This window comes from Prinia subflava, chromosome 3 (assembly GCF_021018805.1).
Source record: "Prinia subflava isolate CZ2003 ecotype Zambia chromosome 3, Cam_Psub_1.2, whole genome shotgun sequence".
Classification (NCBI taxonomy): Eukaryota; Metazoa; Chordata; class Aves; order Passeriformes; family Cisticolidae; genus Prinia; species Prinia subflava.
In genome coordinates, this window is record NC_086249.1 from 93,151,746 (window position 1) to 93,177,742 (window position 25,997).

Below are 25,997 nucleotides of genomic sequence, written 5' to 3' on the forward strand. Positions count from 1 at the left end.
ATCCCCGGCTGCTCACAGAGCCGGGGCCGGGGGCGAGGCTGTGCCCGCGGGAGCTCGGGGTGCTCTCGGGCGGCGGCCGCGGTGCGGCGATGGAGCGGCTCCCCAGCAGCGGAGGGACGGGGAGAGTGTCCTGCTGCTCCCGGGGGTGCGGCGCGAAGCGCCCGCGAATCAAAGTTCAGCCGAACGTGCGGCTGCGACCTCCCCCGCGAGGAGGGGCCGGGGCTCCGCGGGGCCGGGGCCGGTCCGCGCCCTCGGGGGCCGGGGCTCCCCCGCTGCCGGGAAGCCGCCGTGCCCGCCCAGGGCCTCCTCCGGCCGGGCCGGGGGCTTCGCGTCAGGCGGTCGCCGTCCTTCTCCCCCGGGGCTGCACTTCGAGATCCGCGATTGAAGGGAGCACGAACAGGCTGGACTGGGTGCTGAGTGTGATGGTTCCGCTGCTCCGCTTCTCCCGCTCCCTTACCTGTCCTCCCCTCGAATAAACTCTGATGGGAATAAAATTTGGACCTTTTAGAAACGCTTTTCTTTTATTCTCTATACATGCCATTGTGACATGGCTTTAATGCTGTAATGTGAAAAGGTATTTTGTTGCGTGGTTTTTGTGTGTGTGGGGATTTTTTTGGTATTACCTTCAAGTTAGGCTGCAGCTGTGTTTTGAATAAATCACCATCTAGTGTTATATATCATTTTATAAAGATAGAATGACCAGACGGGTACAAGTTTTGAACAACTGCTACATTGTGGGAGTTCTTTATAACATGCAGTGTGCTATCAATGTGACAGTTTCATCATCCTTAAAATTTCAGGCATATAGCATATGTTTTCAGTTATTCAATCCTGGCATTTATAGCTGGCGAGTTATAATTGTATTCAGTAACATACATAGTTTTGCAGCTTCGGAAGCATTCTCACTCTATAGAATAATAATCAAAAAGAATGATGTAATATTTCATATCCTGAGAAATTAGTACACATTAATAAAAAACTTGAAGGAGCTACAGATGATCAGTATTAAGAGCAAACCATTTTCAACTTCAAAATATTTTTACAGCAATTTATCTTCCTACATTTTTACTTAAAAATAAAAATATTGTTTGAAACTTTTTTTCTAATCAGTATCTGAGATACCTTCCCCATAATTTAAGGAATGCATAAAATAATGTCTAGATAATGCATTTTTAACACACTAAAAAACGTAATACATCAAATACTTTTCATAGATGACAGGTGAAGTTCATTGTATACTCTGCTTTTGTATTACATTATTATAAAATCAGTAATTTGAAAAGAACAGGCTAAATGGTACCATTAGAAATCGTGCTGCTGGATAAGGATTTGTAGTTAGAAACCTGTGACTAACACTCAGAGCTGTAAATCTTTGAGAAATAATTATGTAAACTTTACCAAAAAAAAAAAAGAGTTATTGCAGTCATGCTCACTTTCTGGCATATGAAGCCTGCTTTTCAGAGTTTAACCTGTTTTTCTTGGCCAGAATGTTTGAGTGTTTCTCTGGAGGACTTTCATTTTTACAGAGTAAAATGCATATATGTTGTTTCATGCTTCGATTTCTTCATTTTGTATTCTGTGTAGCAGATAAACCTTCACTTAGGTGGTGCAAGGAGATAAAGCACCTGCCTGTGACTAGCACTCTCAGAGGAAAACCACCTAGATCGCTGCTCTAGTTTCAAAAGTTGATGCTGGAAATGAGTATGACCAGTAGCTGGGGGCAGGTTTGCTCCTGCCTGATGGGTCACACCTTGCCGAGTTTGGAGGAAGGATTGTAATGGATAAAGGGCAAGCGGTCTTTGCTCCAACAACTTTGTTTTCCTTACTTATAGTGTGTAGTGTTGCAAACACTGGTATTGAAATCCGTATGAAAAAATGTTCTTCTAATTGTTTAAGTGCAAATTTACCTACAAATTCCATTTCTGAAAGTCCCCAAAATAGCTTATTTGTGTTTTAAGAGGTACCCAAGACAGTTTGGTGAGTAAAAACATGAATGTGTCTGTCATGAGAAGTTTGAGAGGAGTGCAGTAGGGGTCTTTGCTCTCGCGGCAGTCAGGTCTGGTTTGCATAAATTACATTAAACTTCAAGATGTGAGAATATTTTGCTGATTTACTGGGGCTTATTCTACAGAATTATAAATGTTGAACTTGGTTTTAGCCTCTTCCTTGAAGTGGTTGCTATGTCATATGCCTGCTCAGAGCAGCTCTGTAAAGAGAATTATTCCAAATAGATTTTGATGATCAAAGGAAAATCTTTCCTGAAAAAGGAAAATCCTACTGTTCACCATTGTTTACAGTTATCTGAAAGTAAGGGGAAATGAAACACTTTAGATTTCATTGCTCTGTGTTTTTGTGATGGTCTTGTTGGTATGACCAGAGCATTTGCAGTAAAAGGCCTCATCTGGAATTCTTTATTTAGGCAAAAGAACCATTACCTCAGTGGCATTTTGCTCAGAGTAGTGATAAAGCCTTGGGCCTGAAATTATGTGAGAAATGAACATGGGGAAAGTATTTCCATTCAGAGGGGTTAGATAAAAGTGCCAAGCTCTGGGCTGGATGTCTTTGTAGGGAACAGGCTCAGGGTGTTAATGGAATAAATGCAGTTTCTCCAGTATCTTGTCAGTTTTTAATTCCTTGACATACACATTGTCTGTGGATCCCTGTAATGGCCTAATGCCAATGCTGCTGAGCTACAGAACTGTACCTGGAACTGGTTATACAAATAAGTAACTATCTAAATTTTGACTGTGAAAATGTGTGCAGTAAGAAGTTGTGGAGCAAAGTACCTGTTAAAACTTTGCAAATGAAAGGGAAAAAGTGAGGGGAAGCCTATGTCAGCATATGAGTTTTCTAGTGTTTAAAGTGAACCCAGAAGAGTAGCTGTCATAGAGCTGGAAGAAGCGTAGATGGATTAGCTCATCTCTCCCACAGGATGGCATATTGTACATGGAGGCTAAAAGGAGTATTTAAATTGATTCAAACAATGCATTATTGTGCTCTTCATATATTTAGTATCAATTTTAAAGGTCCTATATGGATCAGTGAGATTAAAGTGTGTCAGCCACCTCCTCTGCCTCCCCTCTGGAGGACACGTGCGGATGCCACTGCGTTGTCTCAAGACGTTGACACATTACATAGGCGAGCGTCGTCGAACGTCATGGCTTTCACTCACTCAGGAGGGAAACATGCCAGATGTATTTTAGATTTCCGAGGCTCTGAGACACTTAAAGACACTCAGTTACCAAACATGAGGATGTTTTTAACTAAGTCTTCTTATCTAACTTCTTTGGCCTGAAGTTATGGATGATTGTTGTATTTTGATAAGGGCTTGCTGTTTTTAGCAATATTTTAATTTTAATTCAGTACCAATCTCAATGGCAGAATCTGTTCCAAAAGGCAGTCACCTGAAAAAAAAATCGATATTACTTTATCTAACAAAGCTTAAATATTTATTTTTTGCTTGTTGAATGACAGCTCATGGGGCTTATATGCAGCTCATACAGCTTAAACTGTTGTATCGTAGTCATACTCAAGAAGCTGACATCTAAGGCATGGGATTGCATTTAAAGGCTTCTAATGCTAAGGATTAGGGGTTTTTTACCTCAATGAAGTCTATTCTATCAGAGTTTAGAAGGATGCAAATATTTAGAATGAGTGAGGTGACAGAAGCAGAAATATGAATGCGCTAGCAAAGTGAAAGCAGAGTGCAAAAGTTCCCCATCTGTATAATTGAATATTGCATGGGTTTGAGAACTGTTTCTGTCTGCTCTTGTGTGCTGAAGTTCATGACCATTTTCAGTGGCGTGTGTGTTTGCAGAGTCATCACGGGCTGCCAACAACTGTGCTCCACTTGGTGTAGTGGGAATCATGTGTTATTCATCAAGAAAAGGCAACACTTTGTGGGAATGCTCTGACACTAAATACTCCAATTCTTAATGATGATTTAAAAAAAGTATTGCCATGGGGATCCTCCTACTCCTGTTCCAGAGCCCTAGGACTGCTGTGGCAGCACCCAGGTTCTGCTGCAGTTCCTGAACCATAGCAACAGGGAAGCTCATCAGTGAAGTCACAAATTCTCTCGCAGAGCTGGGATCTAGCAAATCAGTTTAGGCCTTAGAAAAAGTAAGGGTGAATCCTGCATTCAGGGTCACTGTCAGACCAACCTCCATTTTGGCCGTGGCTTTCTCTAAAGACTCACATGGACTGAGTTTAGGGGGGAGCTTTTTCTGGAGTGTAGGATGGACTACAAAGGCATGTGAGCACCTACTTCATGGTAAAGAGGAGGTGTGCTTCCACAAATGTATGTGCCTTATTTAGGGCTTTCAGTTCTGTCCATAGTGTTTAGTTTTTCTTCTAGTGGTCTGTTAAGTTAAACGTTCTTTCTTAGGTTACTTCCCTTCACATTGATTTTGGCAGGGCCCTTAAAAATAATATAGTTATTTCTAAAATAGTTGTCTCAGGGAAAAAAAAAGCTGGATGAGAGTATGAAAACTTGGATTCTGAAACTTTGATTCCTTGTCAAGTGTGTGTAGGTGACTGATGAGCGTCAGAATAGTCATCAACTTAATAGTCATTTCTAAGTGCCATATGTGGAATAGATCAGGCATTTTACAATTTGTCAGCATTAAACCACTATTTTCTTTCTCTGGTGCAAAGCAAACTGAAATTTTACCGTATCGGAGGGTACATGTAGTACTCCATTAGCTTTGAAGTGATGCTATTAAATGGATTTATGACTTTTACTGTAATGCATAGCAAAGAAAAAAAAGCTGTAGAAAAATATGAAATAATGCCATAGCTGGAGTTTAATTTTGATGAACACACCTCTTTAATTTATAGATAGTCACTCTGTAAGAACATAACAAGAACTTTAGTCAGACAGGGTGGGGTACTTTTTGGAGAGGGGATTTTATAGAAAGAAAGGTAGTCAAGAGCCAAACTGCCCTATTCCAACCTTTAGTTTTAAGGGCTCCAGCTTTAAGACTGTATTGAAAGCAGTGCTGGAAGATCTCTCTCTCTAGTTTGTTTATTTTTCCTGTGGATCTCTCACTTTTTGCTTGCCCTTGTGACATTAGGAGTTTTAGCAGTATCAATGGTCGCCACATCAATCACACTGATGTGTTTTAGAGCATCTTTGTTTGTGATTAGAAAACCTCTTGTGCCATTGTTTATCAGCAGAAAATGAAACTGCAGTTGCAACTGGGATGTGTCAAAGCCTAACAGCCGGGTGTTGCCATAGCAAGACGATGTTACATAAGCAGCCACTCTGCAAATAATTCATGCAGCCAAATTTTATGCATAACATCAGAATTCATTTCTAAATTTGTGATCTTTTTAGGAGGGAGCTTTCCGAGATGAGGTCATCTCAGTTGCTACTGAAATTGATGTCCTTAGTTGTGAAGCTCTTTTAGCACTGCCCATTTACACTTTTATTTTGTTTGAACATATTGTTCTATTTCTGAAACATCTGTTAGTTTAAATATGGCCTCACAATATGTTTTCTCAAGTGGTTTTTTGCAACAGTTTGGTAAAGCTTTGTATTTTGATCTTACTCAAATTTATTTGCACAGTGAAGTGTTAAACTAAGCAACTTACAAATGCCTTTTCTGGTTAATGGGTGTCAAGAATTTTGCAAGGCAGCAATTTAGACCAGATCTCTTTTCAAATGAGAGGATTGAAATATAGATATACAGATATATTTTTAGAATCTTTGCAAGTAGTTGTCTTCAAGCATTCCAACAATAATAACCCAGGCAGTTTTATCTTCTAAACCCCAAACTGACAAATGGTCTAACATTTCTGTCTGATCTGCAGAAGTTCAGATAACCATTTAATCTCAGTTAAGTTGTTGTAGCTTTTGATTGTACTGTATTTCCCAGTGTCAGGTAGTAATATTTATTACCATTTTCCAGAGGAATAAGGAGAAGCGAAATTTCCTGAGAAATTTCTCCCTGTATAGGCTTGTATTAAAAGGTATGCAACAAGGAGAAAGAGCTAATTCTTCAAGGCTTCCATTCTGTGTAACTGCTTTTTTTTCCAAGAAGTTACAATATCCTCATGAAATCATAACTGCGCTGAGGATCACCTGTAGCAAGCACTTACCTTCATCAGGATAAGAACTTTAGATTTTTAGATCTAAATAAGGCAAAGTGTGTACTTTCACACTTTCTGCCTAAATTATTTGCTTAATGAATACTTTAAACCTCCAGTTTAGAACCTGAATAGTTACCAAGACAAATGCTGAAGAACAAGAGTTCCCAAATACCTGGAAACACTGTGTTGGGAAGTTCTGAAAGGCCACATTTTCTTCACTGGTCTCTTCCAGCTTTTCAAATACATCTGCTTTTTCTAAAAAGATGAATAAGGACATGGAGATGAGTTGTATTTTTTCAGAAGCAAAATTTTGGGAGCCAAATATTAGCCTCATATTATAAGAAAGCTACTGCCACACAAACCTGCTCAGAGCACTGCCAATTTCTTGTTACAAGACAGGCCTAGCAGGACAGTTCCTCTTCAATTTAAAATAGCTGACTGTCCAAGAGCAAGCATCTGCTGCTCCTCATGACGTTCCTTTCCTGCAGTTGAAGGATAAAGGGCTGGAAGACACAGATCCATGGGTCTTGGGCAGCCAAGATCTGGAATGCTTAATGCACATCCACTTGTATACCCATTTTTGCCCTCCCTGTGTATGGGGTTCAGCAGATATCTGGGAGACAAAATAAATTTTTCTCTGAGGTTTTCAATGCAGACATTTCTCTTATGCAAAGGGAGTCCAGTACTGTCTATAGCAAGTCATTTTACAGTACTGGAGGCTTAAAAATCTACCCCATTTTGTGCTACTTATCTGCCAGATAATATTATCTTGAAGAAAATAGCTGTGGATGTCATATTGTAGGATGTTTGGCATTTACAGCTTATCCTTTAGACAGAAATTTAGGGCACTTGGTACCTCATATGAAGTGGCTAGAACAGTAATTTCAAAGTGTTTGGCCTTACATGATTAACATCTGCTACAGTACCATATGGTGGGAATTTTCAAGTAAACTGTTAATTAATATTGGAGTGCACCAGAGTAAGCCTTAATTAAGCTATATTCAGCTGAAGTGTATTATTTTAATATGGTCAGATGCAAAGTGCTGTACTTTTGTACTGATACCTTTTTCTGTTGTGTGAAGAAGAGGGAAAATGTTGATGAGAATTATTTAAGCCTTTAAACTGAAGGTTCAAGTAGCTTTTAAAATAAATGGTTTAGGACTTGCATCAGCCTCAAGAATCCGTTGATTTAAGTGGAACAGGGTCTGTGTTTCTTGATGTTGATTTGTGCTTTGTGGATGCTGTGGTGACTGCTCTGCTAGGATTTTACTGGTGTGGGTGGTCAGAGGGTGTCCAGCAGAGCTGCACAAGCCATTTTCACAGAGCTTCAGATACTGCTGATGGGGCCTTGCCTGTGCCACTTATGGAATGATACCTTCCTCGCCAAAATAGTCTGGAGGAGTGTTGGGGTGGCAGCTAAGGTTGTCCATGAGCGTGGGTAATGCTGGGACCTTTCCTTGGCCTCTTATATTTGGAAGGATGAGCATACCCATGTTTAGAGCTGAGCAGCTGGCAGGCTCACCTCTAAAGGGCTCTTTCTTCCCACAGGGAATGACTGTCAGCTGTAAAGAAGTTGATAGCATTGCTGGTTTTGTTAAAGTGTAGAGTTTATTTTTAGTTTGGCCAGATCCACCAGTTGCCAGTGGCTACAGCTATAAATGACCTATTTTTGAATAGATATTTTCCCCTGTTTTCTCGCATCCTTCTTTCTCCTCTCCTTTCTCTCCTGGCAATCATCACATCAATAAGAAGGTGAAGAAGTCCTTCCTCTGCGTATTGAGGCCAGGTAAATATAGGTGGGATGTGCCAGTGTTGTCTGAGTAATTCACTGGATGGCATTTTTCCCTGTGAGTCAACACTGAAACCCTTCATGGGAATGACAAGAGAACTTAGTCATTTCACTGAGATGCTAACCTGAAATCTTGACCAGATGTGGTTGCTGAAGGCTTGCTTCATAGTAATGGGAGAGTTAGCTGCAGCACGCTAATTAAATTCCATGTTAATAATTAAAATCTTTGTAACTGGATTCCCCTCATCGATATCCATTACTGACATGCACCTGCCTTACTTTCTTTAATTGCTTTTGTTGTAGTTTTGTTGGTTACTTCTGTATAGTTGATAGTTTGATTTGCAAGGTGCAGTGCTGTGTCCTTGTGTGTTTCAGATTTTTCTCTTTGAAGAAATGTTGGTTGAGGGATCTGTTGAACACGAAGTAGAAGTTGCTCTCTAAAAAAACCAGCTTAGGTTGTGAGCACTCAACAGTTGTGAACCTGCACTTGCCCTGCTTTGTGTACACCTTTGAAACACCAAACAAGTAACAATTTTCTTGTTGCTTAGTTTGAGTGAAGTGTGACTGAAGGCTTTTTTTGTGAGATATCCAAAAAGTACCTTCTTGAGTGTTCAGCATTGGCTGACTTCTGGCTATCTTGTTTAGTGTTGCCTAATCATCATGGATAGAACCATGTTCCCTTTGTCTCCATTTCTCCTCAGAGATCAAGAATGGCTCTTTTTGGTAGACTTTGTTTTATTAGAGCTAATATGAAAAGAACCCAAACCAGATGTGTTTATGTGTTTATATTTTGGTAGTACACTTCTGCTTGTTTCCAAAATTTTCTGTAAATCCAGGATGACAAAATGGTCCTTACTGCTTTTCAAGTGGCATCAGTTATTTGAAATGTTGCAGTCTTCAAATATTTAAAAAAAAATATATCCTAGTTTAACTTAGCATGTGGAGGCTTATTGTGTCTTAAATGTCTTTTAATGTTTTTTGATGGAGTGTTGAGTGTTGTGCCCCACAAGTCCTCTTGAAAATACCAGCAGTCTGTAATTTCACTGTTGGAAACTGGACTTCAGTCATTATTTCATTGTCTGTTTTAAACTGTCTGGATCTTAGCTGTTTAATACAGTCTGGGGTCAAAAGCCTATTTCTGGAGTCCTAATAACTGAGTCCAAGAGCACAGTGTAGTGTGAATAATTTGTCATGCTCTGCATGTGGATTTGACAGAGGTTCAGCCTAGAAGTGTAATTATTGCACATAAAAAAAAAATACCATGTAAGTGTCAATCTGAACATTTGAAGGACATAGGACAGATTATCATTATAAAAATAGGACAGGTCTATGACAGGACTCCTTGAGAGCAAGTAAACTCATTTTTAGAAGAACTGGATAGTTCGTAGCCTTCAAAGGACTGCTTTAGTTAGGACCCTTTAGCAAACTTAATCAGTGAGAGAGCATTTGGATGCCTGATGAGTTGTTGAAGCTACTGTTTGCAGCTATAGAAAGTATGGTATTGTATGTGCAATCATGAATCTTCTGTATTTCCTATGATTACCATATTTTCTTGTTGGTTTGATAGGATTTTTTTTGGATGTGTTTGTTGTTGTTATGGGGTTTTTTTTTTGTTTTTTTTTTTTTTTTTTGTAAATTTGATTTGGTGTTCCTGATAACTACCTTAGCTTGAATAAGACAGTTGAAGAGTAGTGGCAATGAAGAAGTGATAGCCATCTCACAGAATCATAGGATTGTTGGGTTTGGAAGGGGCCTCTGGAGGTGATCCTGTCCAACCCCCCTGCCAAGGCAGGGTCACCTGGAGCAGGTGACATGGAAATGTCTCCTGCTGGGTTTTGGGTGTTTCCAGAGTGGGAATCTACACAATTTCCTTGGGCAGCCTGTTCAGTGCTCTGCCACTGTCAAGGTAAAGAAGTTTTTCCTGATGGAAACTTTAAGTTAAGGTGGAACTTCCTGTGTTTTAGTTTATGAGTATTGTTTTTTGTCCTGTTGCTGGGCACCAATGAAAACAGTCTGGCACCATTTTCTTAGCCCCTATCTCCCTTATGGAAATGTCAGTATTTGAAAATGATCTTGACAGTTTACCAGTGCAAAGTCTTGGGAAAAACCAAAACAAGACAAAAGTCACTTTTCTGTGAAAATCCTGTTTACTGGGTAGTATTTGCTAGATGAACAAAAGATTGCAGAGGTCTAAAGGTAGTTTCTTTTCAGTTGCTAAAATTCCACAAAGTTAGTTTTCAAGGAACTCACCCATATTTTGGTTGATCTGTCTTGGACAGAAGACCCCTTTCCTGTTATTTATTTGGGCATCTAGTTTCTCTCTTGCATCGTATCTGTTGTTGCTCAGCTCACTGTAAGCTGTGCTGATCTATCCAATTACAAACTGGAGGTAACAAATGCTAATGGGCTATGAATGAGTAAACCTGAGCAGACAGGGCAGTTAATGCCCAGCTCTGCCTCTGGTACCAGACCGGAGGGTTTCATGGGTGTTCCTGACACCATTGCCTTCCAAACTGGGGTGCAGTGATGTGCTGTGGGTGGCTGCCTGGGCATCCAGCTGCTCTGACTGTGGGACAGAGGCTCAAGCCTGCAGAATAGCATGTCCTGAATGTTTTTCACCTCTGCAGGTCTGAGCGAATCCCTCTTTAGAAGATTGAGTGCTCTGTGTAATAGAATAACTGAAAATAGAACTCCAATATGTGACAGGTCTCTTCAAAACCCCCAAACTTAATTAAAGTTTGTTTTCTACTTCAAGAGAAGGTAAAGCTGAATACAAACTTCGCTGCCCACTCTATTATTAAAAAAATATTTAAAAGACCTTTGCTTTACAAAATGTTTGTTTTTCTGTTGACAGTGTATTGTAATCTGGGGTGGGAATGGTGACATTTTAGATTCAAAGGGAAAATGTTATAACTCTTCATCTGTGCATGTACAAAGTCAGGCATGATTAAAAAAGACCTAGAAATTGTAATATTGTCATTTCAGTAGATTTTCTCACTTTGTGGTCAGCAGTGTGGTGTAGGTAATTGACTTGTATTTGTCCTAAGAATTAAAATTGTAAACCCTAAGCCTTTACCCTCTTGTTTCATGCTCTCAAATACTATGAGGAGTTTCCTGCAGAATACTATTTTGATAAATTCTACTAAATCAAGCATCAAAAATTACAGTGAGACCTCTGAAGGCAAAGATTGATGTATATTGGGGTTTAGCTCAATCAATGGTAAAATTGTTTAAAAAATAAAAATATGTCTAATTTTCTTTTGATAGAGTCTTTGAAAGCGTTACAGCAGGTCACAAACTTGGAATGCAAAGTTTTAGAGTTCAAAGTATCTCAGTAATGTCAAATGTTAGGACTGTACTCACTCAAAGGACACTGGCTTCCAGATTACAGTAATTCAGAAATTGGCAAATAGATAGAAGTAGCATTTTGCTTGGCGTGATTTTGGTATTTAAATCTCAAGAGGTAATTTTCTAAATTTTTGTTAGTTTGCTCTTGTTTGTTGTTTGTTTGCTTGTATTTAATGCTCACTATTTTAGGATTTTTTTGTCACTATGGAACTGCTCAAAAATAATAAATTCTTTAATGGTGAAATAATGCCATGTGTGTTGAAAAGAATAAATCCTTCCAGCTTCTATAGAAGAACATTCCCTTCTTGACTGGAATCAAGTATGCGAAGAACAATTGACTTGAACTTTTGAATTAAGAACTCAAGTGTGCTTCTTTTAAAGTTATTATTGTAGGACAGATGGGGAATAAGCTAGCTAGGAATTCAGAGAGGTCGGATACGGTCAGGTATAAAGAACTGTCTGCCTGATTGGTTTTTTGGGGATTTTTTTATCCTTTTTTTCCCCTTAATGACTTTTTGCTGTGACATATGTGACTTAATATTTGAGTTTGCTCTGTGCACTCTAATCCAATTGCTTTGTTTAGTCAAATGAGTGTTTTTTGTTTTGTTCTGAATTTTCACTATTGGTTTTTGCATTAAATGTGCATATTTAATTAGGATATGTTATTAAAGATTAGATTCTCACAATGGGATGTGTGCCAGCTCATGAAATAAAGTCATGCTTGTCAGGAGATAGTAAATAATATGCTTAGGAAGGTTTAGAAGATGTCTTGCAGAACATTAGCCCCTGTAATGAGTGCAAAGTGGCAACAGAACATAAATATCAATTGTTTCTCTCCAGTGGATCCGTTTGAATATGAGTTTTCTTAATTTGAATTAAATTTTCTTTTACGAGTTTAATGAAACAAGCAAGAAGGGATGTTTGTCTTTTCAGAAACCAGTTTTCCATCCCAGAACAATGGCTTGTTTTGAATTGAAGGGGAACAATTCAGCATTCATGCAAAATCTTGTAATCTCTGTTCACAAAACCACTTTAAGAAATAAGAAACTGCTGTCCAGTGAGTCTCCATTTAGCTGCAAGGATGTGTCTTGGATTCCCGGCTTTGCTTCCAGGACTGTCTATATTTTCTTCTTCATTTTATCCAGAATCTTTTAATAATCATGGGTGCAAGGGCTGGTATATTAAGGTTTCCTCTGCTCTTAAATGCCTAGAGCATCCTGGCTGGTGTGCCCAGGGTGGCATTGGCAGCAACAGGATCTGGAGGCAAGGATGTGTCTGTCTCCACCCTAATTTGATCAGACAAAACTTCCTGCAATCATGCCCTGTGATCCTAAATTCAGGCATCTAATTTCTGTCTCCAAGTGCCTGAGTCTCTCTCCTCAGGCCTGGGCAGAGTAAGTCTTCTGCTAACAATATTTGCAGAGGGCTTTCTGCTGATGTTTTTGATGTTGCCCCTGGTGTTTCTGGGAGAAGGAGCAGCTGGCACAGCCCTGCTTTGGGGTGCACCTCCAGCCAAGGCAGGGGGGAAAATGAGAACCTAATGTTGGAATGCAATTGTATGATGTGGAAAGCAGAGTCCCTTGACTGGAGAGGAAAAAAACCCTCTACTATGCATACACACATATTCTTAGTCACTTTTTTTTACATTATAAAATGATGTATGTCCAATATGCTGTGGGTACCATGCTGCTGTTTTGGGACAAAGGGCGAAACATTGGTACTCAATTCTGGAGGAACTTAAAATATCCTACAGTTCATTTTGCATGAAGCTCTTAGTCCAAGTGTCTGAACAAAATTACAGAAAATAGTCCTTTTGGCTGCTGAATTTGTTGTCTCTGTTGTGCTGGCTCCCCTTTATGGCTGGCATTTCTGGGGAGTTAGCAGTGTTGCAGCAGCAGGAGAAGGGGCTGCTCATCACCTGCTACTTGGGTGGTACCACTCTGGCTCCTCCTTGTTACAGGGGAGGGAGAAGGTTTAGTATCTTGTCATCTTCTGTTTCGGTGCACTGAAGCATTTCTAACTGACTGTCTGCTTTTTTTAATGAAAGAAATTTGTCTTGTAACAGCTTTATATGCCCAGCTAATTAAAACCACTGTTGTATTACTTGCCTGTTTGTTAGGCAGAAATTGTTTGCACTTTGACAGATTCATTTCTTGTTGATATTAGTTTTGTAGGATGCTGCTGCCTCAGACTTGTATAACTTAGAAATAATAAGGCATTTTAAATCCTGGCAAGTACAAAGTTTTGTTAATCATTAACACAGAAAACATTTTCAGTCTTGTTTAGCTTCATAAGATACAGTTTGTTCTGCCTGTATGAATGCCTCTGCCTTATGTGGAGACTAAGTTGTGTGACCTTTAATTTGATACATGAAGCTTGGGAATGTGTTGTAGATAAAGAAATGGTTATAATGCCATAATCCTTTTCTAGTAAACTTTTTAAAAGGAAAAATTCTCTTTTTTAGTGAAGAGGCAGGATTGTCTGTTCCTTCTTAGGCACTCAGTGGTGGCTGATGTCTTTCAAATTACTTGAGGCCTTGTATGTTTGTTGTGTGGTATCCTCATTGCAGAGCTCTCATTTCTTCCACACAAATCTGGGTGTGCGCAGGTGGGACTCGAAGGCTGCTGTGCTGCCTGTCACTCCTGATTTGAGACTGGAGAAGCTTCACCCACCTGGGAAGCTGCATCAGCTGTTGACACTGGGCCACCTCCTGAACAAACCATACTTTCCTCCTATCCTTTGCCAAAAGCTGTGGGGTGGATTGAGGATTAACATCCTCATTAACTTTTGTCCCTGCTGTCAAGCAGTCCCTTGAAAAAGTCCTTGGTGGTCATGATGACGTTGATTCTTTAGCACACAGAAAAGTAAAAAAGTCATTATTAGTGGCTTCAAATTTCACAGATGAGGTTTCTATTCAGTTTATTGTTGACTGAACAAGTTGGATTCTTTTTGTAAGTACAGGAGTCTTAAAAATGAAAACCAACCGTCCCCCACCTGCCCAAAAGTAAGGAATGGGGAGGGCTTAAGTAAGTAGCTGTCTTCATCCCTGTGTAAAGAGGATGTTGCAGCCTGAATGGCACCAGACAAGGCAAAGTAAATAATTGTGTAGGTTATTTGGAGGAAGAGATCTGGTCATAGTGGTAATGGCTCATACTTCTGGCTGAGCAGTAAAAGCCATCACATTTTGCCATCTGGTTCACCATTATTCTGACTGAATGTAGGAGAGAAGAGACTGTTTGTAATTCATAACCCAGTATGCTGGAAGAAGCCTGGTGCCAGAAACCAGCTGAATGGGTGCCTCTTGGGCTCTGTAAAATGTAGGCCCTTTATAACTTGGTTTGTCATATGTAAAAAGAGAGAAACAGTGTATGAACAGATAGAAAAAATGGTACTGTAATTTTTTTGTTTTATCATAATTATCTGATTATTTTAAGCAACATGAAACCCTTCAGTATAAAATTCCTGCCTGGCATAACTTATAGGTCTAGTTTGATCTTGCACAGCACATATTACATTGCTAAGTGAGACACTGGAGAACAAATTTGTGTTCATGGAAAATAAACAAATATACCACCAAAACCTAGTTCAAAAGTTCCTTGAAGCTTTATGAGAAACATCAGAGCTGTGACAAAATACTGGTGCATAGTGTTGCAGTAGCTGTAGGCTGAATCTGCATCCTGCTTGTTCCAAGGGCAGGTGGGGCTTCTATACACACTGCCCAGTAAATCACCACTTGTGAGGTGGGCCATAATACAACTTCAAGGATTTTTAAAAATGCTCTAAAGAGAAGTAAGTGTACCAGATAACTTGGTGAGTCTGTACAGTATGTTCATGTGTTAAAAGAAGCTCAAAATATCAGCTGAGCTCCTCAAGAGTACTCGCTATTAATAATGATAGTAGATGCTGACATTCTGGTAAGCTCTAGCTGTTATTTGCACCAGTATTTGAGATGTGTTTTAAAGGAATATTTTAGTGGGTATTTATGGACTTTCTCAAGGAAAATTTGAAATGACATTATCTTACAGTTTGAGACTAAACTGTTTCTGTTTCTGAGTTTGCGTAAAAGAAATTATGATATTAAGATATCAAGACTGGTAGGAAAAGCATCATGACATAGAAATTACAGAAAACCAAAAGTAGCCAATGCAACATGTCTTGTTTAAAGGGTACACCAATTTTCTTGTTTTATTTCCTAATGGTAAAATAAGATGACAAATGCTTATGGCATTTACCATAGGCCAAAGGTGGCTTACAGGGAGGGGCAGGTGGAGATGCTTTCATACTCTTGGTAGAGGGACTAAAAGAAGATCCTTCTGGGTCTCTCTTTGGCATTATTGGTGTGGGCACTGAGCTGCCGATGTGGGAGCAGGGTGAGGGTGGCAGGGTCACTGATGGAGGTGGCTCTGGTGCTGAGCCACCAGTGGCCAGGGGGCATCTCTTGCCACAGCCCTGAGCTTCCCTGCAGTGTTCCCGGGTTATTGATGGGCTCACCAGGGTGAAATTGCCAGGCACATGAGACAGGCCTGCGTCCAAAGAAAGAGAGTGATAAAGTCTCACAGCTAGCAGAGGGAATTCTTTCAGGGTGGTTGATCTGTGGAAGGCAGGGGAAGAGTGGTGGTGGTAATAGTGGGATTTTATTAGAGTTAGATTTGGAAATTGGTGGCTACCACTGGACTGTGGGGAGCAGGGGGAAGTGAGAGCCTTCCCAGCGGGTGGGAGTGAGCCGAGATACGTGGTAGGACAGGTGGAAGACAGTCCTGAAAGGAGTCACTCTGCATCACCAGTGCTTAAGCCACCAGCTCTGTGGTGTTCTGATTCTGACTCAAGCCAAGCAAAAGAGTCAAGTTTATTCATTGCTCCACTGTGTAGTGAGAAGGTTTGTAATAATTGACAGTTCTGTTACGTTTGAACACTCATTAGCACTTCAGATTAGCTATTAAAGGACATGAAACGTTTAATCACCGTGGCTTTTCTTGTTAGCAGTAGTCACTAGCGGAATGCTTTAAAAAAAATTGTAATTAAGTGAAAAAATTGTACTTTAGCAATTTTACTTGGGATGCAGCAATTTCAGCCATTGAGATTACTGCCCTGAGGAAACTACATTTTCTTCTCCCTTAAATAAAGTTTTTAAACTCTTGAAATAGTAGCATAATAATTCTACGTCATGTAGAAGCTGAGAAGATCCCCTTTTACTGCTTCTATATGTTTGGGCATTTCTAATGTGTGGTGCAAAGGTGGAACTTTTAGTCACGATTGAAACTGCTGATTTCTCAAATTCCAGCGTCTGCTGTTTAATGAAATATAAGCATGATGCAGCAATTTTCTGTAGCAGTGACACATTCATTGAATTTTCTCTTCCCTAGTACTTGTTAGCTCCTAAAAAAGCTATTTGGAATAGACCTCCAACTACATTTAAAAAGGAGCTCTCTTAATTATAGATTAAAGGAAAATTTATAAGCCTCAGAAATCCTCAAAATACTGAAGCAGTCTTTTATAATGTTTTCAGTTTGATATTTGAAAGGTTCTGATAAAATAAAACCACTAGTTCTTTCAGGGGTCCATAATTATAGGACCTATTTCTTAAACTGCGATCTGTTTCTTTGCATTAATCAGCATTTAATCAAAATAATTTTCATATAACCACTTGTATTCTAGAAGTACAGAATATGTGAAAGATCCATTTTTAATAATATGTTCTAGGGAACTCTGAAGCGAATGCAATGGAAAACACCAGTAAAAGTTTGCTAATCAACCCCTGTCCTTCCCTTTGCTCTTCTAAACAACCAAGATCTGTACCAAGCTGTGTCAGGAGGCATCCTCACAATGAATTCATGCTGTGATGACTTCTGCCAGCTGTGCTTTTCAGGAGCATGCAGGCAGCTCTGTACATGGCTGCATGGCAAGGCATCCCATGGCATCCCACCCCAAGGGCAGTGGAGGAGGCAGCTGGAACACTGAGGGAAAGAGAAGATGGGGCTGGGGGTTCCTACAGCTTCTCCCCTGGTTCCAAGGAGAGTGGGTGTCTGTTCAGCATGGGGGAGCTCTGATCAGAGATCGGGTGGGGTTTGGGTAGAGAAGGGCATGGTCACACTGAAGGCTTCCCCAGATGGAATGGATGCACTGAGGGACTCAAGGACTGCAAGGCATGGACAGGGGAGGAGAAGCAGTGGGTTTGTACAGGGAATTTGGGGATGAGAGAGACTCTTGTGGGTGTTCCTGCTTGCACTGATGAGTTGGGACTGGGCTGGGACATTGTTTTTTCTCTGTGCCTCAGCCACCCATGGAGAAAGAGTGAGTGGACTGTAGGTGATGACTACTACAGTCAAAGGTCTTGGGAAGAACTGAGATGCAGGAAAAATAGTCTTTTTTTCCTATAAATGCTGAATGGTGAAGTTTTCTGTGAAACTTGACCATAAAAAATAGCCCCTTGTTATGTTTTTCCTGCATGCCAGTGGGGTATATTTTTGTGTTGGCATTTAGAGGATGCTGAGTTGTGAGGACTGGGTTTACAGAAGAAAATCATCTCCTCCTCTCTGGAGCTTAGCTTTCTTCATATTGAGACAGGAAAAACAACCTCTTTGCTGATCTGGCTGAAGTGCAGCCTTGGTAAAAAGTGGGGATGGTGAAATTGGAGAGTAATATGCAAACAGGAAAAGGTCAGTTATTACTAGAACTAAAAAGACTTCTGTAGGCTTGACAATACATAAAACATTTCTTTACAAAAGGGAAGAAGGATTGTATATACTACACAGCTTGTAGAATCCTAAAAATACATTTATCCTTGGCAAAGCATCTGAAGGTGTCAGAAACCATAAGATGTTATAGGCACCTCACAAGGAGACATCTGGGACCCTGATTCCTGAGATTTCAGTGCAGCTTTGGGCTGGAGAGCTTTTTCCTGTAGACAGTATGGTAGGATTTGAGATGCTCTGAAGAGATGAGATGAAGTTCTTGAAATTTGATTATCAGCTGCTAATGTTCAAAACACTTCCAGATTTTTTTTCTAATATATTCTACATGTATTCTGTTCTAACACCTATTCTAATACATTCTGTTTTTCCATTCTATAACATGGAAAATTCTTGAAGACCAAATTCATAAAAAGTTAGAATTTCATTACTTTGCCAGTATTAAAGCTAAAATGAGGGAAGACGTCAATAGGCCTTATGGTTGTATAAAACTGTATCAGAATTAATTTTGGAATATAATCTGTAATTTAACACTGTCTAGTGAAGTGTGTTTAATGGGAAGACTTTTTAAAAATACCTCCAAATGCTGATGCTTTTGAGATTTTCAAACTATTCTAAGATAATGACATTATTTTCTGAGAGAGACTGTAAAGGACATACTTAATCTGATATATTTATTCCTTCCGTAATATCAATTAAATTAAAGGACATGAGTAGCTCCACAACTTTCTGATGGAACTAAAGCTTCATCACCTAAGAAGGTGTGCAAGCTTATACTTACATAAAATATTAGTGTGATCTGCTTTAGTTTTGGTAGGAATATTTACTGTCTCGAAGTAAAAATCATGGATGGTCTCAAAAATGAAGCCCATATTTGAGAACTACAGTGTGGCTGTGGTATGTGTAACTTGAAAAGCTTACCCTGGGGATTTTCTCATTTTGACTTTTTTATTTCTGCAGCTCTAATACTGCATTTGTGCTAGCATCTACCCTTCAATTTGAATGTAGTTGTTCCTTAGTTTATTGGGGGTGTGGTGTGTTTCTGGATTGCCAGTAGCTGTGAAAATAATCTAATAATGAATAGTCCTGTAAAGCTACTTTGGTACTGGGAGGGACCTCTGTTTTATCTGGGATGAAAGATTTACTTTCTGGGAAGCTAAAAAAGAAGCATTTGTTGTTTTTTATGCCTGTACTCTCATAAATTTTTTCTAGTTGTTCTCATCCAAGGCGTTTTAAAAACATTGCTTTCTCATTGCTTTTCTTTAATTGCTTTTAATTGTTTTAAAATGTTTGGGCATTCACAGAGCGTTTTTTTTCCTCAAGATGGGAATAGACTTTGAGAGGATTTAGAAAGTGCGATTGCTACCAGCTGTCTTAGATACACATTTAAGCTTGCTAATTTACTTGGTAAAGTTCTTTCAAAACTCAAATTTTAGGATCTAATGATTTAAGTTGGGCTGTGAAAGCCTCTAATCCTCTGTGTCCAAACTAGCCCTCCTCACCCTGTGCACAGAAAGAAGAGGAGAGACATTTTGGGATGGAATTCAATAGCATCAGGCCAAACACTGAAAGATTGTTTGCACAGCTGTGCCTAAGTGGTGACCAAACTGTTAAACAACCTAGTGGAGAGAAAATGAATAGAAACTCCTGTTGGCCAGAGGAATGAGTTTCCTGGACAGTGCTCAGGACGTTATGAAGTCATTGCACATGCTGGGTCAAGGCTTTTACCCATATTTTCCCCTTGTGCTTGGGAATACTTCATGCTTTGCTTTTTCATAATAATGTAATTGGCTTAAAGCATCTGAACAAAATTCTACACTGATTGACAAATGATGCACTGTGGTGTACTTACCTTTAACTTCAATTAGGGAACCTTTCTCTGCTGGTAAACTGATTCACTGATGTGAGAGGAGACAGTGCCTGTATATCTGTCTTGCTTCCTTGCAAATTGTAGATTATGAAACTGGACTACTGAGCAATAATTTAATCAGTGGCATCAGAAGAGCATTAAGCTCCATTAAATGTTGGGTCACCATCAATGTCAGATGAGTATTAAATTATGGCTTGCAACTTAGTAGTACTCATCCAAAAACACAGTGCTTCAGTTCTTGGCAAGCATATAACAGTTTATTATGAAACAGATGCTTCAGAGCTTAACATATGACTGAAGTGTCAAGTTGTATCAGAGAAGAGGGTCCCAGCAGTAATGTGGTGCTCAGACTTTGTGAGACACATGTTAGGGAATCGCTCCCTACCTCAGTGATTTGGGTTAAAATTATTTCATTAACAGCATCTCCTGTTGAATGCTTGGAGGTCAAAGCACTGCTCTGCCTGCCAAAGACTGGCTTGTATAATTCTGTCTGCAAATGGTAGAGGTGCAGCTCTCCTGACAAGGAGGGAGGATCCCCACTGCTCACAGTTTGAGTTTTTATGTAGAATAAACACAATTTTCTCTCTGGTTCTAGTGCACCACAACATTGCCAGCTTGGAATTTGGAAGATGTCTTTGATACTTCTATTGCTAGTCACAGATTTTCCAAGTGACATCAGTGAGGTGAAACTAGTACTGCCCTTCTGGGTGGCTTTGCTAATGTCAGCAGCAGCTCTCGTGCAGCAGCTGAATCTTTGAGGCTCTTGTCAGTCTGCTGTACAGCTCCTGCCACTTAGGAAAGCTGTATGCTGCAGGAGATGCTGACCTTGGAGCTATGCAGGGAGAGAGAAGGATGAAAAATGGGTGCTTGGATAAAATGTTTTTTCCATTCCTATTTAAGTGCAAAGATTACGAGGAGGAGCTAAAGCAGAGAGGGAGTGGGAGAGGGAGTTGGGCTGGGAGAGTAACAGATGTGCTGAGGAGGATTTTTGCTGGTGATGGTGCTGGGAAAGGAATAAATGAGTGATGCTGATACAGGTAGAGCTTACCTGGTCTTTATGCAGCCTCTAGCTTGGAGGTAATATGAATCCTATCTCCAAATAGGAATCTGAAGAGGATCTCTGTACCCATCCAATGAACATGGCACTTAAGGTTCTTCCAAAAATCTTGTGTGTGCTTAAGATTTTCTTATCTGATGGTAACCACAGGTTGGCCACATAGTCTTATGATCACAATATTGTGGCAAGATATTTAAAGGAGTGTTACAGTTTTTTATTTATTAAGGATAACATCACTGGTGCTCAGGTGTTGCCAACTAATTTTTTACTGCTGTGCAGAAACCATATTAATTTTTTGTGGCAGTGGGCTGCAGATGAAAATGCTGCAGTTTCAGCTGAAAACATGACAACTAGAAGGCAGTTGTCACTGCTAGAAGGCAGTGATCTTCAGGGATGAGTCCTGTTAATTGGCTGCAGGAAAGGCTGCCTGAGGTGATGGAGCAGTGCATTGCAAAACCACTTCAATCAAAAGTTTGCAGTGTCCTTCTGCCTGTATTCACCCTAACATTTGGGGTTCATTTACTTGTTAAAAAGTACTGTCTTGAAAATCAGCATGTCCTATATTTTTCTTTTCAAAACTATACCAATAACTTGTTGAAATTTTGATGTAATCTATTAATATAAGGCATCAGATAGTCTTTAAATTTCTACTTGTCTCTTGCTATTGTACTAAGGATGGCTGAATAATGACACAAGCTCCAAGGTCTTCTCAGAAGGCATAGAGTGTAGTTTATTAGAAATCACATCTTTTATAGACTGTTCTGAGAGAGCTGGACATGATTGGTCCTCCAACCAACACTCCTCACCATTATTGGGTAATTAGAAACAACACCTCTTTGTGAACATCTTGCAAGTGAAAAAGTGCAAAAATACCAGGTGCAAGGAATGTTTTTTAGCTTCTTCATGAGTTTTCTCACAGCTTCCCAGATCAGTGTATGGGAAAGCTATTTGGCTTTCTTTCTCACAGACCTTATAGCTGTCTGATACTTGAAATTTCCTCTCTCACCAGGCTGTCAGCATCCACACTTGTCTACCTGTTACAGTACTGAAATTGGATATTATGCAGAGAACCAGGTCTGCAGGGAACTTCATCAGAGCAGAACTGTCATGAGGAGAATTGCATCTTATCTATATAAACATCAGAATTGTCATTTCCTCTCTACCAGAGCTTAACTTGATGCATGCTTTATTATTAGAAGCCCTGTTATTTCTGAAAGAGTTCAAGTTAGGAAAGACATTCTGAAAGAACTGGAAGTTTTAGGGTGTTACTATTTCTTAATGGTGGGATGAAGTAAAACACAAGCACTAGGATGCATTTGATGCAGTGCAAGATCAGAATACAGCTGATAGATACGTGGTTGAGATTTGCAAGTGATGGTGAAATTTTTTGTTTCGTACCTTAGAGAAGCACAGATCGTATGTTTCATATTTGGAAATAAAGATGTTCTCTCTTTTTCAAAAAAAAACCCCAAAAAACCCACTCTAAGTCTCACTCAGAATGTTCTTTTTCAGTGAGCCCAGAGGAGTTTGTGGTAGGTAACAGGGACAGTAATTTCACTTGTTAGCAACGAGTAGGAAGGCATGCAAAGTCAGCCAGAACTAATATCAAACTAGCAATTATTACTTGAAATTATATCTGTTCAACCTTTAGTTTGAAGTATGTTTTGAAAGATAAGTATGGAATAAGGGATGTCTCACACAGTAGAAAACTTAATGTGCATAAAAAGTCCTGTTAAGCCCAGCAGGGTGAAAATTCAGGTATTTTTTTCACCTTTTTTGTTTTTGCTTTTGTAGTTCTTTGATTTTGTATTTTCCTGGCTTTTGATTAGGTACGGTTGAGGTGCTAACAAAATACATAGGATTTTTATACTGTTCTCTTATCACTTTTCAATATAAATAATGCCTAAATGGGCAGGAGATAATGGAGCAAGACCAAGAAGTATATACTACAATTGGCTATATCCAGCTAGCACAGGAAATGCTAAACAGCACTTAGCATAAACTTGCTGATGTCCTGTGGAAATGGGCAGGAATATCTGTAATCAGTGTACTTTATCCCATGCTGACTGATACAAGTATTTAGTTCTACCAGCCAGGGTTATTGCAGAGTAAAGGATGAAGATCACAGAAAGGAAATGCAACCTCAAAATTGTGCCAGTGGTAAAATTTCACCTGTTAGCATTTTTTTTTCTTTTTTCTTTTCTTTTCTTTTTCTTTTCTTTTCTTTTGTCTGATAAGCTATAGCAACAGTAAACTAGAGCTGCAGTTGAACCTCAGCTTTGGTTGTTTCCCATGCCTCCCATGTGCCTTGGGGCAAGGCTGTCAGTACAGCTAAGGGAAATGCAGGAGAACATCACTGTACCTTGTGCAGCCTTCTGGAGGGCACTGTACAAATAGGGCTCTCAGTGGCAGCATGTTTTCTGTGATGTTCCTGGCCTCTTTCTCTGTGAATTTTTTGGGAGGCTGAGTGTGGTGTGCATCTTCCAACTCCCCAGACTGTTGTCAGTGTTGCCTGCAAGAGTGGAAAGTGTGGGAATTTCAGGTTATTCATTGGATTTCCCAGTATTAGGCCTCTGAATTGGTGAATTTAATGTATCTGTATATATGTCCATTATAAAATGTTAGTGACACTGAACAGCAGCATTTTGTACAAATGTACTTAGAGTGTAATACTATTATTTAATGAAGTACCTAATCCTGTCTTTGGGAAGGAATTTTTGGGATGGGTTTCATACCATTAATTTAGTGCTTTGCAGTTAATAGTTAAAAATAAATTGTTATTATTTTTGTGTGTGCACATGTTACATTCCATGCGAATGTTCATTTCTCTTTCCTGGGGATATAACATTGACAAGACTTGAAAGAGACTAATAAGTCACTATAGATTAATTCAGTCTTTGAAGGGTCTAATTCCTAGTTACAGCTTTTTGCTCATATGGATAAATTCTACAAGCAAGTGATTATGTAAAACGAAAAACTAACTAAAGTGTAGTTTAGCATGTCATTTCAACAGGTTTTTTAAAATTATTTTTATTTTTTATATATTTACAACCTCGGCAAAACTGACAACACTGTTTTGAAAAGTATATTGCTAAAGAAAATAAAAATCCAACAGATACATTTTGCCATGATTCAGTTGTGTGGCTTGCAATTCCACTTTACAAGCTTGCAGTCCATATTGTAGATTTTACGTGATGGAATGTATTCTTCACTATTAATGATGAGAGGAAGAGTGGGGCAGAGCATGCCTGTAAAGTTGTCCTTGCCTATTCTCTTATGTAAAGCTCTCTGCTTTGGATATAGTTTGTAGCATAGTGTGTTAGCCAAGAAGCTTAAAACAAAAATGTTTTTACTTAACATATTTGTGCATATCAGGATGTAATAAAGCTGTACTTACAGGACTTTGTAAAGTAATTTGAACATATTCTGTCCAATTATGGCTGATGCCATTACAGTTCTCTCTTAGTTCTGAAATCCTTCCTGAGAGGAGAGAGATAGAGCCAGTGAATGCTGGATGATTTTTCTGGTCATAGAAGGAAAATCAAATGTGAGGGGAGGAAGAGTAATTTGAAGCATGGATGAAGTCATTGTATAAGCAATCCCAACCAAACCTAGCGTATTGTTGCCTGTTGCTCCAGAGAGAGAGCCTCAATATAAGTGTAGCAAAACTACAGAATTGCTCCCGTGCAAAAGAAATTGGTTTGCTTTTAACCATGCTGCTGGGCTGTATCAGAACCACAGACCCTCTGTGAGGACATCACCAAATAAATCTCGAAGCCTTATTTGAACCATTAGCAGATTTCTCCAGTGAGTGGGAGACAGTGTAAAGTACAGAGGTAAAGAAAAGCTTTAACAACTGTTGTATGATTTCTTTGGAGACACAGTGTTCCAGCTTGTGCCCAAAGGATGCCTTCTGGCATAATAAATTCTTGGCAGCAAAGCTGGTTTTCATGGTGAAAAACTCTAATAAAGACTGTGGAGGGGTTATCTGACTATTTTGCATAATAGTATCTATTAGCCCATGTGAGGGAGGAAGAAGAGGAGGGTCCTTGGTGTAACAACAACAGTGTGTTTCAGGTGGCTGCTCCAGAACACGCTGTAAAAATGCAAACATGGGAAGGCATTTGAAAGAACAACCAGTACTTACTTATTTGGCTAATGTCAGGAGTGTGCTTGGCTTACATAAACATCTTTTGACTGTCTAACATTTTATAGTTGTTTTTTGCCTTTAATATATTATTCATTTATGTTTTCCAGAGGTGTGGGATGGTTACTGAGACATTGTATGTGAAGTGATAACTATTAGAAGTATAGCTTTCGCTTTCTTCTTCAAGACACTCCTACACATATCAAAGTATTTGACCAGTGGTTTTAAGTTACAGATGTTTCCTTGTCATGGGCAGGGGGATGCACAGCTTTTTCTGCCCACAGCTCTAAAACCATCCCAAGTCTCACACTGTGCTGAGTTGTGTGAACTCATTTTAAAGAGCTTCAAGCCTGGGAATTGCATGGGCGTTGCGAGAAGAAAAAATGAATGGGAGGGAGTTCACTCAGAGTTTGAAGAAACTTTTCCTCCTGTCCCGCCTGGTGTGTGCTTGCACATTTGATGGCTTTGCTCTTTCTGTAGTTGTATGGTGTGAAGCACAGCTGCAAATAATCATGGGAGACAGTGAAAAGCTATGGAAAATTAAGACTTTTATATCTTAAGTCCTGAGGGAGTGTTTCAGACTTAGCCCCTTCTAAGCTGTTGAAGAAGCCAATACCACACCTATTCAGACAAAGCCTGCCATCCTTAGGGAATACAGGGATTGCATTTCAGTGCTTGCAGGAGTACCGGGGAATTTGATGGGTTATTGTTGTTACGTGGCACAGAAGTGTTTGGGGGAAGGTGCTGCACATTGTGCAGTTGTGCTCAGAGATGTGCAGCTGTAGCCCAGCTCTGGGACTGATGGAGGGCTGGTTTGCTTTGTCCTTCCCAGTTCTGGCACTGCTGTTGGTGGTGTGCTGGAGCCTGGTGGTTCTCACTTCAGCCTATTTTAATGTCATTAGTGCTCAGTGCTTGCTAGAGAGATGTGTTGGAGAACTAATAAAGCCACATGCTGTTATTAGATGGACAGTTGTTTTTCCTGTGTAAATCAGTGGTGCAGCCTC

At 39.7% G+C, this 25,997-nt stretch overlaps 1 protein-coding gene across 5 annotated transcripts in view; it reads left to right on the top strand.

The window, feature by feature from the left end:
- CNKSR2 (connector enhancer of kinase suppressor of Ras 2) overlaps positions 1–25,997 on the top strand; it is a 206,980-nt gene that overhangs the window by 372 nt on the left and 180,611 nt on the right. The window lies entirely within an intron of this gene.